This window comes from Ipomoea nil, unplaced genomic scaffold (genome assembly GCF_001879475.1).
Source record: "Ipomoea nil cultivar Tokyo-kokei standard unplaced genomic scaffold, Asagao_1.1 scaffold0663, whole genome shotgun sequence".
NCBI classification, from domain to species: Eukaryota; Viridiplantae; Streptophyta; class Magnoliopsida; order Solanales; family Convolvulaceae; genus Ipomoea; species Ipomoea nil.
The window spans coordinates 1024099-1045258 of NW_017617091.1; the positions used below are offsets into that span (position 1 = coordinate 1024099).

The following is a 21160-nucleotide window of genomic DNA, read 5'->3' on the forward strand; positions in this document are numbered from 1 at the left end:
CGAGACCTGGTCCGCGGGTCAAAGTCAAAGGTGACGGGTCAAGCCCGCCACCTTAGCCCTATAAAAGGGCCTTTGGCCCTCTTGATTGGGGGGATCAGCTCTCTCGGCTCTCTCTCTCTCTCTATGCATTACATGATCTCCCCCTTCCCTCTACAAAAAATACAAAAGAACATACATGAATAAAAGACCCATTTTATTCTATATTCTTCTTGTTCATACACATTCATATTAGATACAAAACATACACCCTATACACGTGGGAATTAGTATTATCATATATATATATATAGACACACACGTGATCAGCTTCAGCCTAAGTTATTACTATTATTATTATATTTATATAAACACATAAGTATTCTGCCTAAGCCTAAGTTATTATTATTATTATATATATTATGTATTGAGTATTCCACCGAAATGGAAGAACCAGGAAACCAAAACCTAGAGAAGTGAGAGCCCAGCAATTCCTTGCTTCTGCTCGTCAGACGCCATCTATTCTTTCACCACCGATAATCCAGTTTCTCACCTTCATCATCACCATCGACATTCCCTCTTTCTTTTCTCAATTTAGAGGGTTTGCAGAGGAGCAAACATAGGACTTGGTTCTAGTGTGTGATTGATTTTGGAATCCCAGTAAGATTTATGTCCTCCCAAAAAAATTCTTTAACCCCATAGGAAACAGAAACACTTTCCTAAGTGCTTATGTGAAAATCTTCTTCCTCAAAAATCTGATTGTTGTTATTGTTGAACAATTTCTATGTGATTTATGGTCTTCATAAAATTTGTGTTTAATATGTGAATTGTTTGAATAAATATATTTTAGCATGGAATTTTAAATGGAGCATGTTAATTCGTATATTTATAAATATTATACTGTACATGGCATTTGATATATTAGCATCGGTTGGGGGATTAGTAATATTATTGATGGATTATGTATATTTCGATTATGGCAATGATAATTAGTGTGACTAGTATATTGTATATGTTGCAAATATTTTGGATATAGATATTTGGTCTGTTGTATATTTAGTACGGTAATTAGGTATAAAATATTTGTTTATGGAATTCGGTGAAATACTTCGTATGTGCTAAATCTTAGTACTTAATATTTATGTAAATATTTGTTATGTGATTATCGATTATTGTAAAATTTGTGGTGTGCAATATGAAGATTTTGATTATAGTGTCTTCCCAAAATTTATTTATCCCATGAGAAACAAAAACCTTTTTCCTAATTGCTTACGTGAAAATCTTTTCCTCAAAATCAATTTTTAAGTAATTGTTATATGATTTATGATCTTCATGAATATATATGACAATTGTTTGGTTATGCCGCAATGTTGAGTACATGAATTTATTTGTTAAATATGCACTAGTTAAACATGTTGAACAGTACGCATATTTGTTGTGTGATTTCATATGACTAGTTACTATTTAAGACTTGAAATATGTTCACGTGCCTTCATGCTCTATGCCTATAGATTTAAGAAGTTGTATATTTAGCATAATTACGACAGTATATATAGGTGTGCCAATTTGCAGGTTTGGCATATAACATGATAGTTAATTATGAAAGATTATCATATATGATAGGCTCATTGTTATGTAATTGTGAGTGTCGGGTGTATTATGTTTTAGTACAATGATTATGTGCAAATCGTGTGTGTGTGGTACTTGGCTCATGACATGCTAAATTGTACAATAAATGTTTATATCCATTTGTGAATATAGTTTGTCTGTGTTGATACATGTGTATATGTGTTTTATAATGATTGTAAAGGCTATTCGAATTTGCACATGTATGGTATTAGTCTCTATTTAAGGTATATAAATAATTATATTTAATTTCATGTTCGGTATAGCTTATGATCCTATATGATTAAATCATTAGAAATTATTTAGATAATGAATATGCCGTGGGTAAGATTTCTATGCTATGTTTATATTCATTTATAAATTAACATAATGTGAATTGCGTGTTCGCAGCCTTATTATTCAGTATATTTTGTTAGTACAATAGTTAGGTACAAATCCTGTAAATATGGTATTTGGTGATATATTTTCCATGGGCATGATATTTAGTAAGGAGGTTATAGATATAGGGGTAAAGATGAATGTGTGATTTGGGGTGTAAGGACTCATTTCCTTTCTTTGTCAAATCGAGTACCGTTTCGTTGAGAAATCTTCTCTACCACTTCAAACTTCGTTCTTGATACCTTCTTCCAATTAATTCCGTGCAAGGCAGCAACCTTATTTCCTAAGCTGCAACTTTAATACCTTTGATCATATTCCTATCTAACATTGTCCTCAAGTTTGAAACCTAAAACTTCCATTCTCTTTTCCCTTTTTGAACCGAATCTTTCCAAAACCTGGTATATATATATATATATATATATATATATATATATATATATATATATATATATATATATATATATATATATATATATATATATATACACACACACACGCATACACACACACACACACACACACACACACACACACACACACACACACACACACATATATATATATATATATATATATATATATATATATATATATATATATATATATATATATATATATATATATATATATATCTACCTACCTAAATATGTTACTAGAGGCTTTGGTTAATTATTTTATAAACGATGATTTTAAATAACTGAATCCTAAACCCACCTATATGTATTATATAGCTATTCATAATCCAAGGTGTCAAGCCCTCACCAAGTGTCTAACCCAATGTTTATTTACAATCTGGCCCAAATCCCTTAATTTATTGATATGGTCCATGGTAGACCGTGGACCTTTGTCTAAAATAAAGTCCGTTAGCCTTTTAGATAAAATAAGGAAGGCCCTCTTATCTTTTCAGATTCGTATTAGGAATTCGAAACCTATTTAAAAGGAATTGGAAGGGATTAGAACCATATTACCCATATCTCTCTCATCCCACACGAAATTCTCTCCCGGAACCTAGCCAAGGGATTCTCAATCGTTTCCACCATTAAAGGCTATCAAGTTGAGACCTTTCCCCATCACTAAGCTTAGGAAAGATCACTTGGAAGAGGACCTTGAAGAATGATCTTAGGAGTTGTGAGAAATTTAATTAGGCTAAAAGGTAACCCATGTCTTACAAAACCTATTTTCTTTGCTATGTTATGATTTATTGGTATCCTTGAATGATGGAATGCGTTATCTTGTGGTTATGCCTTGATAGAGCTTGTATTTAGGGTTTATATTGTGGTTTCTTGATATTCTTGATGTTCGTGAGTGATTGGATGTATAATTTTGTGTTTAGGAATGTTTAGAGCTTGTATTTAGGGTTCAATAATGTTATTCTTTGGGTCATTCTATGTATTCAAGTCCCTATTGTTGTTGATGTGAATTTTGGTGTGTTTGGACTTGAATTTGGGCATAATTAGTTAATTCCCGAAGTGGGGAAATTCGACACAGGTTTGGGTACCAGCGGGTAGACGGTGGGGGGACGAACCCCAACCTGACCACCCGCCGGTCAGCGGGTATGGTTCCAGCGGGCAGCTGGCGGGTGGACGACCACCCGCCGGTCGACCCGCTGGAACAATAGTGTTCCGCCAACGAGAGGTTGGCGGGTGGTTGTCCACAACGTCCGGCGCGGTGGTCCGTCGTCCTCCGGTTGGTCGATCCTCATACCACGAAGTGTCTTCTTTGATGTTTCTTATGTCAAGAATGATGTCCTAAGTACCGTAAATAGGATTTGTGAGTCGTGAATAGACATGTGGTCTAAGCTTGTATCATGTTGGTTCAAAGTATGATCTATGATGTTCCCCATGAGTCGTATGTTTATATTGATGTCACTTGTCGTTGAGAGTCGGTACGTATGTTGAACCCTTTCCCCCGGTTATCCCTTGATTGAAGTCATTGTTGAATCTCGAATGTCGTATTGATGTCCACGATGATGAGTTGAAGATTGGCGGTATGATATTGTGCTGCAGTACAATTATCTTATGGGGATGCATTACGCGTGCTTGTGTTACGGTGCTGCGGTACAATGAAGTTTATGGCACCGCGTGTGCTAAGATCGGTGGAACATATAAGCGAAAAAGATAGGCGGGGAGCATTGTTCCGGAGGGATAAGGTTGGACTGGCGTACAGGGTGGTCTCGGAGGTACTGGTTGGAAATGTTATAAGGAAGGAGTGACGTGTGTTAGTTTAGCGGTGGTGGATGGAAGTGTAAACCAGGAAAAATTCCCCGAGTGTCGTTCTCTCAAGGATGACAAATTGGAGAGACTAACATGCCTCTACTCGGGAATACGTAAACAAGACAACTAAACATCATGGCTAAGACAACACAAGCACAACGAGGAAAGTCACGGAAGTAAAGGAAGTTGAATTGATCACCTTGGCTATGCATCTACTAGGTCGATTACACTCCAATTTACTAAGCAGGATGCATAATGAATTATCTTTTTACGGAGGTTCTAGGCACTACTCCAAATCGCGTAGGATTTAGACTCCCCCTAGCCTATGTCGCAGAGGCATTTACACAAACACCTTTCTACCACCTCTCCCGGGCCTAGCCCTCTCGGATCGTAGGGCGGTGATGGTGAGCTTCGAGGCTAGGATGGAATGGCAATCTCTTGCTCATCCCTCCTTCCTTGACTCTTGCCTAATTGTGGCCATCAATCAAACAAGATCACAACATAGCAAGCCCAACACATAGCAAGAATTCACTACACTCATCCACTAACATTCAAATCTTCAACGTAGATGGCATAGTATCAAGGATCTAAATTCAACCACACAAATCTAGCTAAGCATTATTGTGACACCCCGTAAACCTAGCCCTTAATTGAGATTAATTGAGGAATTAATCCTATTTCTCCTTGGATAATTTTCTTCTAAAATCCTGAAACCTAATAGTCGATGGACTAGAATTTGACTAGTTTCCTTAGTCAACCATGTGTACCTTTTGCCTTATGCTTTGTACCTCAACCCTTTTGTCTTCCTAACTTTAGTAAGGGTAAAGTTGACCTTTCACACATGTTTTGATGCTCAAGTTTTCCCTAGCAAGACTCTTCACTCATTTCCCTTACTAACCAAATCATAAACTCTCCACCTTCTCTCTAAAGAAATATTGCCTTGCTCTTCAAGCTAAAAGAAGGACCATCTATCCTTGCAAAGTTTCATCCAAAGATTCCACATTTCTACCTCCCTAGCATAGGAAAGGGTAAGATCTAAAGTTATTTAGTGTTTTTAGTTAGCTTTAATCTTTATCTTATTTTGGTGTTTTCTTTGTGGTTTGATTGTGTAAGAAGTCTTTGGTGAGAAAGCGCTTCAAGGAGAGGCTTAGGAGTGTAAGAAGAAAGTGGTTTTTGGTCTTCAAAGGTAACCCATGTTATACAAAACCTGTTTTCTATTGCTATGAATGATTATTGGCTTCTATTTGATGATTCTTGATGTATTTGTGAGATTAGATGCATGATCTTGTGATAATGCATGTTTAGAGCTTGTATTTAGGTTTCTTGAATGCCATTCTTTGAGCTATTTTTGGGTTCAAGTCATATCTTTGTTGTGTGTGAGGTTTTGGGTGTTTTGGACTTGAACTTGACTTTGAAGTTGAATTTCCCCTAAGGGAAAATGTTGTACAGGGATGTACCCCGCGGGGAACGCAGCCTTGTGGGATGGTACCCTGCAGGCAGGACCACGGGTGGTGGTTTACCCGTGGCCCCACCCGCGGGGAACATGTATGGTGTTGCGGGGAATTGTTTCTCCGTGGTTCTTTCCTTTTGGTATTTGATGTTTTGAACTCCCGTTGTTGGATTATTGATCTTTTATGAGTCTTCTAGATGTTTCGTATGTCTAGAACGATGTTTTAGGAATCCATGTTAGGATTTGGTGTCTTGAATCGCGCTAAGGGTCCAACCTTGTGATTCGTTGGACTAATATGAGTCTTGAAGGTTCGTTGGAACCATTTTGGTTTACCCGTTTGATGTGCATGCTAGTTTTGATGTCATTATGCTAGTATGTATGGTTTGTTCCTTCTTGTTGAGGATTGGCAACTCGTGTTGTCAATCATATTGGTATTGGATTGTAGTCCATTGTTGTTGAGTAATGCTTCATGTCTTTATTAAAATCTCTTGGTTGATTCTTATGGTGTGATCTTGTACAAATCGTTGTACCCTTTGTTGATACTTGATTGGGCTATTGATGAGCCTTAATCTTCTTGATGATGACTATGTGTGAATTATGAATGAGATTGGTGGTTTTGTTACTTGAGCTTTGCTCACGAGATCGATGGTATGTTACTATGAATTTAATGGTACCCTCGTGTACTGAGAGATCGGCGGTATAATCATTAGTGGTGTGATTGGTGGGGGACGACGGTCCCAGGAGGGAGAAGGTTGGACGCGGTGTACAGGGTGGCACTCGGAGGTACAGGTTGGAATTGTGATAAGGCCGAGGGTAGCCATAAGGGTTGTACTAAGGTATATGGTTGGAACGTGAAACTTGTCATTATGTGATTGTTATATTTCCTGCTTATGAGCATGTCTATGATGAACTCTACCTTGTGAATGGTAGGTTGCATCTAGAGTTGTGGTTGTTACTTGTTGGTTGTGGTCTCTATTGCTTTGTGGAAGTTGTTGGTCTTGATCTTTATTGTGAGCGTGATATGTCTATTGTTGTCTCAGATTGCTTGTTACCTAACAACAACAAGAGTAGCCTGTTGGGAAAGTTGGAGTGCACTTTTGCCTTCTATCTAAAGCACAAAGTAAAGTTCAATTTGCCCTCCCTAATGTTGCAGCACATGGACTATTGTAGAGACCATAACCGTAAAAGCCTGCCCCTATGGTATGGTTCTGAGTTGGATTTTCTTGAAGAAAGGGGTGAAAGTGGATGGCTCTATGCCCAAGCCCGTTGGCAAGATGGTATTGGATGCCGTGAATCTTCGGAATTGTAATCTGTTCCAGTTGGAGAATAATGACTATATCACCCTGGAGGAAGTGGCAAAGAAATCCCCTGCCGAGAGGAGCTCTTTGATTGAACAGCTTGAGATTCCCGTTAAGAAGTTGAATCAGGTAGTGCAAAGCTTGGGAGGAGATGAAGAAGGAGAAGAGGAAGAGGCGGAAGAAAGCGATCCCGAGAGTGAAGAGAGCTTGAGAAGGAAAGAGGTGAGGACGAAGAAGGAGCACGATGCCATGACCCACGAGGAGCGTGTGGTGGCCCTTCTGCGGTAGCAAAACCGGATGATCGAAGAAGGTTTTTTCTTTCATGAAGGCTCAGCTGGTCACTGTTAATCAAAGGTTGGATGTGCTGGAAGCTAGTTCTAGTCGAGGTGGAGCCGAGGAAGCTTCAGATGAGGATGCAGAGGACTCGGAGGATGATTCCTCCTAGGCTGGAGTTTGAGGTAAACACGTTGCGTTCCTTGCTTGTTTTGGTTGTTGGCTCGTTGGCATTTGTTTGCTTAGTTGTTTTGGTTTAGTTAGTGCTTAGTCTGAGTATGGTTTAGGCCTAGCGTAACCGGAAGGTTGTTAGCCTTAAGTTTTGTCAGTTGTTAAGTTGCTTGGGAGTAGTTCCCCTTGCTTTGAAACCTTGCCCTTACTCTTGTGATTGGAACTCTTTTTGTTACTCTTACTTTCTCTTGTCACATCTTTGTTCATTGCTATCCTCTTTGTTAAACTCGTTGTGCCCAAGCTTCAGGGACGAAGCTTATTGTTAGGGGGAAAGGATGTGACACACCGTAAATCTAACCCTTAATTGAGATTAATTGAGGAATTAATCCTAATTTTCCTTTGATAATTTCCTTCTAAATATCATGAAATTTGATAGTCGAGGGACTAGAATTTGACTAGTCTCCTTAGTCAACCCTGTGTACCTTTTGCCTTATGATTTGTACCTCAACCCTTTTGTCTTCCTAACTTTAGTAAGGGTAAAGTTGACCTTTCACATATGTTTTGATGCTCAAGTTTTCCCTAGCAAGACATTTCATTCATTTCTCTTGCTAGCCAAGTCATAAACACTCCACCTTCTCTCTAAAGAAATCTTAGTTTTCTCTCCAAGCCAGAAGAAGAGTTCTCAATCCTTGCAAAGTTCCACCTAAAGGTTCCACCTTTCTACCTCCCTAGCATAGGAAAGGGTAAGATCTTACGTTGTTTAGTGTTTTTAGTTAGCTTTAAGGTATCTTTATCTTATTTTGGTGCTTTCTTTGTGGTTTGGTTGTGTAAGAAGTTTTTGGTGAGAAAGAGCTTCAAAGAGAGGCCTAGGAGTGTAAGAAGAAGTGGTTTTTGGTCTACAAAGGTAACCCATGCTCTACAAAATCTATTTTCTATTGCTATGAATGATTATTGGCTTCTATTTGATGATTCTTGATGTATTTGTGAGATTTGATGCATGATTTTGTGATAATAAATGTTTAGAACTTGTATTTAGGGTTCTTGAATGCCTTTCTTTGAGCTATTCTTGGGTTCAAGTCATATCTTTGTTGTGTGTGAGGTTTTGGGTGTTTTGGACCTGAACTTGACCTTGGAGATGAATTTCCCCGAAGGGAATTTTTGGTGTACAGGCGGTACCCTATGGGCAGGACAGCGGGCAGTGGCCTAATGTGGTTTGTGGGTTGTACCCCGCGGGCAGGGCACTACCCATGGCCCCACCAGCGGGGAACACGTATGAGATTGCGGGGAATTGTTTCCCCGTGGTTCTTTCCTTTCGGTATTTGATATTTTGACCTCCCGTTGTTAGATTATTGAGCTTTTGTGAGTCTTCTTGATGTTTCGTATTTCTAGAATGATGTGTTAGGAATCCATGTTAGGATTTGGTGTCTTGAATCGTGCTAAGGGTCCAACATTGTGATTCATTGGACTAATTTGAGTCTTGAGGGTTCGTTGGAACCATTTCGATTTATCCGTTTAATGAGCATGCTAGTTTGATGTTGTTATGCTAGTATGTATGGTTTGTTCCTTCTTGTTGAGGGTTGGCAACTCGTGTTGCCAATCATATTGGTATTGGATCGTGGCCCATTGTTGTTGAGTATTACTTCATGTCTTCATTGAAACCTCTCGGTTGATTCTTATGGTGTAATCTTGTACAAATCGTTGTACCCTTTGTTGATACTTGATTGGGCTATTGATGAGCCTCAATCTTCTTGATGATGATGACTATGTGTGAATATGTATGAGATTGGTGGTAATATTATTTGAGCTTTGCTCACGAGATCGGTGGTAATATTGTGTTATTTAATGGTACCCTCGTGTACTCAGAGATCGGTGGTAATACTATGAGATTGGTGGTAAAGATTGGTGGGGGGACGACGGTCCCAGGCGGAATAAGGTTGGACTCATAAATACAGGGTGGCACTCAGAGGTAACGGTTGGAACTAGTTATAAGGTCGGGGTAGCCATAAGGTTGGAACATGTCATAAGGTTGGAACTTGGAACTTCAAATGTGAATCTTGTCATTATGTGATTGTTGTATTCCCTGTTATGAGCATGTCTATGATGAACTCTACATTGTGAATGGTAGGTTGCATCTAGTGTTGTGGTTGTCACTTGTTGTTTGTGGTCTCTATTGTTTTTATGGTTGAAGTTGTTGGTCGTGATCTTTATTGAGAGTGTGATATATTGATTGTTGTCTCATCTCTTGGTTTTCAAATGCTATATATTGTATTCCTCGGTTCCAAAGGGTTTTGACTATATCTATGTATATATATTGATATTTAACGCGTATTGGTGGGTTACCAGCTTTATTCGCTGACCGGGTGTGATGAGGACATCACACAAGGAGACTCAAGTTCATTAGCTCAACACGAAAATAGGACGCAAGATCCATTACAAGTGCAGGATGGTCCTATGACACGAGCTCGGACTGCAAGGGTACGTGAGGCCATTTGTGCGTGGACAGAGAAGATTGAATGGAACAAAATTTATTCCTCTACAAAGGAGAATGGAGGAGAAAGTATGACCAGCAAAGGAGAAGGCCAATACTACCATATTATTACACTTAAAGAAGGCTAATGATAGCAGCACAAAGGACCGTATAAATGAGACATCATCTCATTATTTATAACTTATGTTAGGCTAAGTTCATATGTAATTATTTTAGCATAAGTTATTTTCTGAATTTTAGACTTCCAGCACAAATAAATAGGCTAGGACAAGTTTGAGAAGACATAGTCTTCTTGTAGTTACAAGAACACTAAGTCAAACACAAATATAGGATCATACAACCACTAGGAAGAATTTCTCTCCTTGTGGGGCTGAATTGTGTGGTTTTCCTTGCTTGAATAAGTGTATTTAAACCCCTCTATGTCTACTTTGAGGGACAGATTATGAATGAGACAATTGAGTTAGCTTTTGCTTACTTCCAACTCTTGTGTTACATAGAGTCACCTCTAGAAGCTGTGAAGTGCATGCTGTGATTGTGTGTATGTAAGCTTCTATTTTCCTTCGTGTGATGCGAAGCTTCTATCCAAAAGAAAATCCTATCATACATTAAGTTTTTAGCCTTCCAAGAGCCACGTCCCTTTCACCCAAAACAACATCCAAAACACTTCGTGAAGAACCATACATAACGTGAAGCCTCCTGGCTGAGTTTTAGCACAGAACGGAGTGGAACGAGATGAAGATTTGACACGAATCATATCAGGGTGTTATCCCTTGTCTTTACATGTTTTGATTAGATCGGAGAGCGCACTAGTGGATCTAGTTAGCGTAGCCTTACATTCCTTTTGTTTAGATGTGGCCTGTGTGCCTTAGATTGCGGCATGAGTGCCTTAGATAGTTGTTATGTTTTGATGATTTTGTAGACTTAGCCTGTGCACCTGTAGTCTTATGGGTGTGGCATAACACTTTCCCGATTTATGTTAGCTTCCGCTTTTCTTATGCTTGATGATTAGATTGTTTATCTCTTTAAATTAAGTTTTAAATTGTTGGTAAGTTCAGGGGGTGTTACACGCCGTGTACCCGCTGGTACAGTACTGCCTGCCGGCGGGTGGTTGACCACCCGCCGCACCGCCCGCTGGTACGGGCGGGACGGGGTGCTATTTTACCCCGTTTGTTGTTTTCCCGTGCCCCGTTGTGCCCCGTTTGGTGTTCATGATGTCTCGTGTGATGTTTCAAGTACCGTTTTAAGAGTTGTGTGTCATGGTTATCGTTGTTAATGAGCTTTGATTGTTGTTGCTGTTGAGGATTGACTATTGTTGTTGATTGAGTGTTACTGGTTGCTGTTATCACCGAGTATTGATTGTTGTGATTGATTTGTCCATGATGAGGAAAGAGATGTGATTGGTGGAAAAGATTTGTTGGCAGTTAGTTAGCACAACGAGTGCTCGGTCATTGTGCTATAAGCACAAACCACCCTTGATTTGCTTGTTAAAGGCATGGATCAAGTTATAACCGCTGCGGTGCCATGTCTTTGTGCTATAGGCATGACCCCTTGATTATTGTGCTATAGGCACAAATCATGTGTTAATGGTACTGCGGCGCTATCAGATCGGTGGTTTTGTTAGCGATATGTCAGTGGGTAGCATGCGTGCTCCGGAGGGATAATGGAGGCGTTATAAGGGTGGTCTGGAGGTACAGGTTGGAACTGATATAAGGATGGAGAGGAGTAAATGTTGGAACTTGGTATAAGGTTGGATCATGGATGTGTTCCCTGTTAACTGCTTCTTGTTATTGATGGTTGTTGAACCCCATTGTTGCCGTTGCCTGTTATTATTGACCTTTGTTATTACCTTATCGCGCGAGCTTAGGATGCATGCTAGTATCTTTATGGTGTTCATAGTATTGAACTTGTTGTTGTGTCTTGAGTCTTGATCTTGGTTCTAAAAGCTAGTGTTGCTTAGGATTATATATGTATTCCAGTCTCAAAATGATTTCCTATACTTATACTTATTGTACTCAACGGGTGAGAGTGGGTTACTCAGCATTATTCGCTGACGGTTGTTACACCATATGTTTTCAGGTGCAGATCAGTAGCTTCAGAGTGCGCAAAATGGATGCAAGGACTTAGCTTAGATAGTTTTAGCCTTGGTAGATGGCATGTGTGCCTTGACTTTTATTTTGGATATTGAACTTGAATTATGTTCGATTTAGTTAGTTAGCCTGTGCATCTAAGCTCTCAAGCTTGGATGTGGCATAGCACCCCGACTCTTATGCTTAGTTTCTACTCTATTTGGGTAATTAATGATAGATTCGCCTTTATTTCATAAGCTTTAAATGTTTTAAAAATTAGGGGTGTTATAAAGGGCATGCAATGTGTTTAATTCTTTGTGAGGAAGAATGAAAAAAAAATAGAGATAAATGAAGAAAAGTTTTTAAAAATAAAACAAAAAGATTGAAAAAAAAATAGAGAGAGAAAAATGAAGAAAGGTGTGGAAAAGAGAACAATAAGAAGTGAAAAGATTGAGAAAAGAAAAAGAGAGAAAAAACCCATAAACCCGTCGGGATAAAGACGTTAAACGTGGCGCTTCTTGAGAAGCAACCCAATGTTTCCTCTGTTTTGCTTTGCTTTCTTTTTACATTTTTTGGTTTTTACTTTACATTTGCAGGGAATTGTGTGGTTGACATGTAGAAGTGCACTAATAGACCCTGGAAGTTTCTGTTTCTAATCCACGAGCATGGGTCGAGCTTGTGGAAGTTTCTGCTTCCAATCCACGAGTCCGCCACAAACGTAGATCGAGCTCGTGGAAGCTTCTGTCCCCAAACAACAAAGTTCCATGATTCATGTGCAGAATGCGTAGAAACTATTGTTTCCTATCCACGAAGCTCCCACTGTAACACCCCTAAATTTTAAAACTTTTAACGCTTATGAAATAAAGGCAATTCTATTATCAAATCCCAAATAGAGCATAAACTAAACATAAATGTCGGGGTGCTATGCCACATCTGAGCTGGAGAACTCAGATGCACAGGCTAAATATCCAATTATAAGAAATTCCCAATTAAATATCTAGTACAATCTCAAGGCACGCAGGCCGACAATAGAACTAATCTAGCTATGTCCATGGGTCCGACTAGCGCGCTCCGGAGCTACTCATCTGTGCCTGAAAGCCAAATATATATGTTCAACGAATAATGCTGGTAACCCACTCCAACGCGTTAAGTACAATATAGGTAGATATAAGGGAAAATCATTTTGAAGCCGGAATACATATATACTTATGAAACTCTAATTTAAAACCGAGAGTAGACTCAATCAAGCAATAGCAGACACATTCAATATAATTAATCATGCACATAGAGATTCTAGCATGCATCCTAAGGTCACAAGACTATCCAATATCAATCATATCAATATCCAATTACTATTTCAGTCACAATCAACAATAAGACACGTATGCACATATGGTGGTGCCGTAGGACCCTTCACGTGCCCATACACGAAGGTCAGTGCATATAGCCCTGACATGGCCCCGCAGCACAAGGAGATTGATCGCAACCAATCAATGAACCGCAGCTCATCTAAACATAACGTTTGATCACAACCAAACGGTGGACCGCAACCCTATTATCATGTATATCTTATCTCAACCAGATTATGGACTGCAGCCCTATATATATATATATATATATATATATATATATATATATATATATATATATATATATATATATATATATATATATATATATATATATATATATGGTTGCATTCAAATACAAACCCCCTTAAAATATAAACTTGAGCTCGTGCACACATTAGCATACTTACATGCACATAGGGCGCGTTGTCAATAATTTCTGAGATTAGGTCGTGCACACATTAACATACTTACATGCACGCAGCGCGTAGGAGGAAAAATCACAACCATCCATCAAGCTCATGCACATATTAACATACTTACACACAAAGCTCGTAGGAGGAAAAAATCACAACCATCAATCAAAGCTCGTGCACACATTAACATACTTACATGCACACTGGGCACACTGCCAATAATATCTAGGATTAGCTCGTGCACACATGAACATACTTACATGCACACAGTTTGTATTTTAAGGGGAGTTTGTATTTTAAGGGGGGTTTGTATTTGAAAATATATATATATATATATATATATATATATATATATATATATATATATATATATATATATATATATATATATATATATATATATATATATATATATCGTCTTTGAAAAAGGAAAAAAAAAACAAATTAGTATATTTTTAAAATTTCTGTACGTTAGATACATCTAAAAACATAATAAGTCTCAATCAAAGTTATATCCCTCATTTATGTCCACATTTTCAATGCTAACCATTTTATACATTGTGCTTTTAGAGTTGTACTATATAATTTTTTGGACAAAAATACCCTTACCGTTATAACTTCCGTTATCTTTTCCATTACTTTTACCATGCATATGCATCCACCATATATTTTCTTTTATTCTTTATTGATAACAATATTTGTAAGACATTATATATTCATTATATATTGGATTAATATAATAAATAAACTTTATTTCACTTAAATTTTAATTAGTAAAAATTTGTTAGTTATTTTTAAAAATATAAATATTGGGCATATGTTTTTGCACATCGCGCATAGAAAAGACTAGTATATAAAATAAGTATGTATATATTATTGGTTTTGTTACTTACAAATTTAAAGAAATATAAGATAATAATATATTTGCCGTATTCATATAAGAAAAATATCAATATACAAAAAAAATAGTATTTTTAATTACCGTATGTATATTTTATATACAAGCATAAATGAAATTTTCTGAATGTACGCATAAAAGAATTTAATTAATTAGTAAAGGTGAAATGTTGATTTTAGTTGACTAAGTTGTTGTGTAAAGCAATTATGTTATCGAATGTTGAAGTGGTGGAAATTTTCGAAAACTTATGGTGATGTTATAATGTTATTTGATTGATTGAGATTTTCACTAAAAGTGTTAAAAGTGTGATTTGAATAAATGAGATTATTTGTTGAGGTTTTGAAGCCTATATGGCTAAGTGTTAAATTATAAAATGTTTTAATTAATTATGGAAGTATGATTGTGAATGTGGAGTACTCGGCAGGAACATACCCTGTGTACTAAGAAATTGATTGTCATGTTGGATGAGGAGTGGTTAGGAAATGCATACCACTAGGGTTCATGAACCATGTATTATGGAGTAGTCAGTAGAAACGTATCCTGACTATTTGAATTTAGAACTTCTCGGTGAGGTTTAGGTCCAGATTCTATTGGCTATGGGATTTTATGCCCATTTATGTTGGCTATGGGATTTTATCCCCATTTACTTTGGCTATGGGATTTTATATTCATTTATGTTGGCTATGGAATTTTATACCCATTTATGTTGGCTATGGGATTTTATGCCTATATATGTTGGCTATGGGACTTTATACTCATTTATATGACTGGCTATGGGATTTTGTGCCCATTTAAGTTACCGGATATGGGATTTCGTGCACATTTATGTGATTGGTGATCTTCCATAAAAATTTGTGTTGACTTGAAGAGAGAAATCAAATATTTTTAAAAGCACATATCAGTTTTTAAGTAAGCCTTGTGGCTAATTATTATTGTGGTGATGCTTTTCCAAAATGATTGTTTGTATGTGGAAAAGAAATAAAATATTTAAAGGTACATTTTGATGTGGTTATTGGTTGTTGATGAAATGAAGAAGATTTTGTAAGTGATTTTGAAAGAAAAGTTATTTTTGAAAGTAATGTACCTTATTTTATTTTAAATTTTGTTTTCGGGTAAATTAACTCTTACTTAGCATGTTTTGCTAATTCTCACTGTTTGTTATGTGTTTCTTGAAAAAAAAAATATTTAATAGGGATTGATGAAGCTTGAAGTGAAAGAGCGCGTGAGAGGAAGAATAGAATAAATGTAATAGTTAGATTTTTCTGATTTGGGACTTAGTAAATTTAAATGAGGGACAATGTGAATTTCCCTAAGACTTTGTTTTATTTAGATTTAAATCGTCATGTATTGTTAAATAGGTTTAGACTAGCCTTGTATCTAACCATAGGTAGTTAGATGTCCTTGTATCTAACCATAGGTAGTTAGATGTGGCGGTAAAACCCATTTCTTTGTGGTTAGTTAACGCTTCCGCTATTATTTTAGTAAATTGTTAATTAAGAAAAAAATATTTAATGAAAATTTGGATATGAAAAATTGGGGTTTTACATCACTTCCCTCTTCATCTTTTCTTCCATTCTTGAGCTTTAGTAGCAAGAACACTCTAGCTCTCCACCAAGAACACTCTAGCTCTCTAATCCTTTACCTTTACCCCAGTTTATGTCTTTAAAGTGTGGAAAGGTACTTTCTTGTGCTAATCGTTGATAGACTTTATCTTTTGCATGCTTTGTTGTCCCTTAAGTCCCATTGTTTATTTCCAAAGTGTGGAAAGGGACAACCGTCTGAAACCTTAGTTTAGGGTGTTTTTGGAACTTCAGGAGCAACCCACACTTTACTTCTAAAGTGTGGAATGGGGAACCATATTTTACCCACCCGCTCTTGTTCCCACCCTTGCGTCCGCATTAGTGAACATCGAGGACGATGTTGTTCTAAAGTGTGGAAAGAACGCACGTTTGTGCTTTTAAAACACGAAATTTTTGCGTACCATGTGATGAATGATAAATGTTGCATGTCACTACCAAAAAAAAAAACAAAAAACAAAAAAAAAAAACAAAAAAAAAAAACAAAAAACAAAAAAAAAAACAAAAAAAAAAAAAAACAAAAATAACGACGAAAAATTTTGTCGCTAGAAAGAGAAAAATCCGTCGCTAAAGTGTTTAGCGACGGAGTTGGTCCGTCACAAAAAGTGTCTTCGCTAGAATTTTACGACGCAATTTTTTTCTGTCGCTAACTTTAGCGACGGATAAACTTAAAAAATCCGTCGCTAATTTCCTTTCCAGCGACAATTTGAGTGACGAAATTTACAAAGGAATAACAATCGAAAATTCCGTCGCTAAATTTAACGACGAATATTCCGTTGCTATTTCGTTTCTGTAGGTAGCATTTAACTACAACTCAGAGACAAAAATATCCGTCACTAAATTTAGTAACAAAAATTTCCATCGTTATTTCGTTATCATTCTTTATTGTATTTCACTACAGATTTAATACAATTTTTGACAGTTGTTAAATTTTTTAAAACAAATTTTAAAAAAATCTACTAATTAATTAATATCACATACCTGTATTGAATTTATAATCTAATTACAAAATATATTATATTAAGAAATTCAATGTCAATAACAATAATAAAAGTATAAATTCTAAAGTGTTACATCATTAATAACAATTACAAAAGTATAACATTCTAAAGTGTTACATTGTTAGAAATGGTACGAAATATATTAATACACATAAATCTGTAAAAAAATAAATAAATAAATAAAAATAAAATAAAATAAGAATATAACTCGAACTCTTTTAAACACAGAATTATGAAAAGCAAAGGTGGTCATTTTACTTTTCTTTTGCCTCACGTTTCCCTTCTTGACTCTTGTTTCTTCTCCGGGCATCAAAGCAAGTGTATAGCGTCTACCCAATATTCCTTCCTTCCATCCAGACAGACGCAGAACCACTGGGCTTGATCCCGAGTGCATCATTGACTCCCAACTTCACTTCTTTTTCAGTGAAGCATCGAGGACCATAACTGGACGAAACACCTGACTCTGATGATTGCCAATTGAAAAAGGCGGATAAAAGTGCCCTGATAAGATGGAAATTATGCCACAACTTAGCAACAATTAGTGGATGGCATCACAACAAAAAAGCTTGGAAACATGTGGACTCAACTTAGAGGACACCACAGTATAGTATCTATAAATGTCTACCCCATTGTAGAGGGATAAGCTTACTCACAATACAGTTGATAGTATTTCAAGTCCAGGCCACCCAATCTCAGGAGTTACTAACAAATTAATAGGGTATTACCCCAATGTTGAGACTAGAGACCATTGTAAAAGTATGATAGGACAAAAGCAGAAAATACTAAATGATGATGATTGGATTTTAATGCAGCTGATTCTGCAATAACAAGAACAGTAATCACAACAAGCTTGAAAAGGACCTGAATTTCAAATAATGAAGTCAGAAAAATGTTTGAGAAATTAAATATTAAAAATCAACAACAATAAAGAGATCTCACCGGAATGAACATCTCAGCACATGCCTCAAAATCTCCTAGAAGCTCTTTGATAGAAAGTTCAGTAGATGGCATGCCTATCAAAATATAAACCAAAACGTACCATTTATGGCCACATACACTAAAAAGGAAGATGAAGTCTAGAATACAGAGCACACCATGTATGAGCACACATGGCATGAGATATGCAAAGATTTTGCATTAGCATATAATAAAGCTTTTGATAATGGAATCTACACACACCAGGTTACATGCAGGAGAGAATGGAAACTACAAGTGCATACCAAATGCGCATAAAAATCTTTAACAGTTGCTGATTATTTTTTCAGAAGCATTGACTGAAGATGATCTTTAGATCTATGCAACAAGAGATATAGTGTCAGCACCTGCACATCTTTCCTGCAATTATATTGAGATATACTATGCATCAAAACTGAAAATGAGACTTTTTTAGAATTGCTACACATGAAAATAATACAGTACTCATCAAAACATGAGGTGATATCAAATCTATGCATATGCATTTTCTGTGGGTATTATGATGTTTAATTTACCACGCCCCCAAGGACAAGACTTAAAGCCAAAAAGTTTAGAGATTTGTCTAAACTAACTTGTACAAGTATTACAGTATCACTGGCTAGAGTAACAATACCACAAGCAATACAAGTAGATCTTTTATAAAGAAGAAACCAATTACACATAATTATATCCCTGTTCAGCATTGCTGAAATAAAAGTACCTTGAGACTAAAAGATGCACCAGATAAGAGACTTGGTGGACTTGTAGGAGTGACATCCATATGAGTTAATGGTGTATTTGAAGATGTGGGTGAAGATGAATTAAATGGTGAAGACTGGTTTCATCCATTGGTCACAATCCTGTGTTATTCTTGATAATGCAGTCTTTAGCTTGTCTAAAAACCATTAAAATAAATAAATAAATCACAGCACGGAGTAAGACATACAATTTTTTAAATGGAGAGAGAAAAGTAGCTATTGAAAACACTTACAAGGAAGCATGTCTATGAAGACCTTTCCACCAGGGAGAGTACTCTGATTGACAAAGCTCTCAAATACAAAGTGAAAAAAGATCCCAAACAATTGGCTAATTCCCTGTAAAAGGATTTTACAGTTAAAAAAAATAAAAAATGGAAAATAAGCAGAGACTATAAGAGTTGATCACCTAAGGAGAAATATATCTAGATTCTAGACTATGAACTATTTTAAAGGGGCATACCTTGAACAACTCAACATTTACAAACTGCAGCTTCCGCATTAGCCTTGCATATTTATCCAATTAACATGTTGTGTACAATTTTCAGCTTAAAGTTATCAATATCTTTAGTAAGAAAGCAAATCCACTTTTCCAGCATATTTATCCATTAACCTGTTGTGTACAATTCTCCTTTTCCAGCACCAATTTCAGTGCCTCTATATAAAAATGAAGGAGTTGCAATTCCTTTTCCACTTAACTCCAAAACTTGAAAATTTCTCTTGTTTGTACAAGAGAATTAAAACTTCATGGAATTGCAACACCTTCTTATAATAATGTTATAATACAATTTATTTCATTTTAATTTCATTATTATAAGGCATATATTCATCTTTATATTATTTATTATATATAGCAAACATTAGAATAGAAAATTTAATGAAATTTGAATGTTATTCTCTCCCAAGGAATTGGGATAATTCCCTCCTCTATATCACTATATATATCAAAGGGACGTAAGAGTTTAGAAGATGATTATATTCCTAGCAAAAACAACATTTATTGCATTTTCAACACAATAGCAATACATATAATAAATCAATAGATTAGCAATGAAAGGGGAAAAAAACCAAAGATTAGCACTAAGCCGGCAATTTCCAGTTTTTTCCAGCACTACGCTGGCAATAACAATACAAATAATAAATCAATCGATTAGCAATGAAAGGGGAAAAGAAGCAAAGGTTAGCAAAGAAACAAACAAACCTGCTACTCTGCCGGCGAGTTGGTGACGGAGGGCGCGAGTCGGTGACGGAGGGCGACGTCCGAGAGAGAAGAGATTGAGAATCACATTCCGTTCTTATGAGCTCAGCTTTTCCCGTTCAACTGAGAGAAGAGAAGCGGCAACTAGGGCTAAAAGTCGCTAATTACTGTTTTTTTATATTTTTTAATTTAAATTGTTAAGGTTAAGCATGTTTGACTTACAGGATGGATGACCCACTAGGAATTAAGTCTAGGGTGTTTTTGGACAATTGTTATGTCGTGTAACCGTGTGTACCATTCTTGGTGTACACGGTTGAAAACGACATCATTTAACACTATAAGAGTAACGGTGCCGTTAGTGGCACCGTTTGACTCCTCCAATCGTTTTTTTTTTAAAAAAAAAAATAAAATTATTATTATTAGTATAAAGCGCCAATCGACGCCATTTTCGACCTTTCGTCTGCAACAAGCTACAACACAGTACAAAGCTTCATCGCCACTGTTGCAACCTTCATCGACGCTCTCTCAGTCTACTCGTTGTCACATTTCTCGCCTTCTTCATTGCATTGTTTTGTTGCCCATTTTTCTGTCATTGACTTCATCGTGACCGTGTTTTGTTGCCCATTTTTCTCTCATTGTCGCCATTTTCATTGCCTTCTTCTTCAGGTATTATGCATTTATATGGACTTATAGATCCTTAACGTTAATATTCGATATACATTTTTGTGATTTTTGACTAGGATTTTGCAATGTGATTTTGGATTTTTGACGTTGATTTTATGAATATTATCAACAACTCCAACAAGTAGTATAAATCTGAATATTATGAACACAATCTAAAGGATTTTGAATATAAAGAACCAAAGTTATAGATATATAATTCACAGATTGTAAATGTGAATTCAAACGATGTATGATTTTTCTCAAACAAAGCAGTACTCTGTTTTTTTTTTTTTTTTTTTTTTTTTGTGCTTTTGAAATATTTATGGACATATAGTTATGAAATTATGGATGTATAGCATTATAATTGTGAATGTGTAGTTTAATACTTCTGCATGTATGAAAATATAATT

General features: G+C 36.4%; 1 long non-coding RNA gene across 1 annotated transcript; it reads right to left on the bottom strand.

Annotated features, from left to right (window-relative positions):
* Positions 1 to 17264: 17264 nt before the first annotated feature.
* LOC109174801 lies at positions 17265 to 19427 on the bottom strand. Its single transcript, XR_002053182.1, has 6 exons — positions 19353 to 19427; positions 19126 to 19228; positions 18856 to 19029; positions 18401 to 18515; positions 18120 to 18193; positions 17265 to 17681 (listed from the first exon to the last, which is right to left on the bottom strand). It is a non-coding gene; the product is annotated as an uncharacterized LOC109174801 (long non-coding RNA).
* Between the last annotated feature and the right edge of the window lie 1733 nt (positions 19428 to 21160).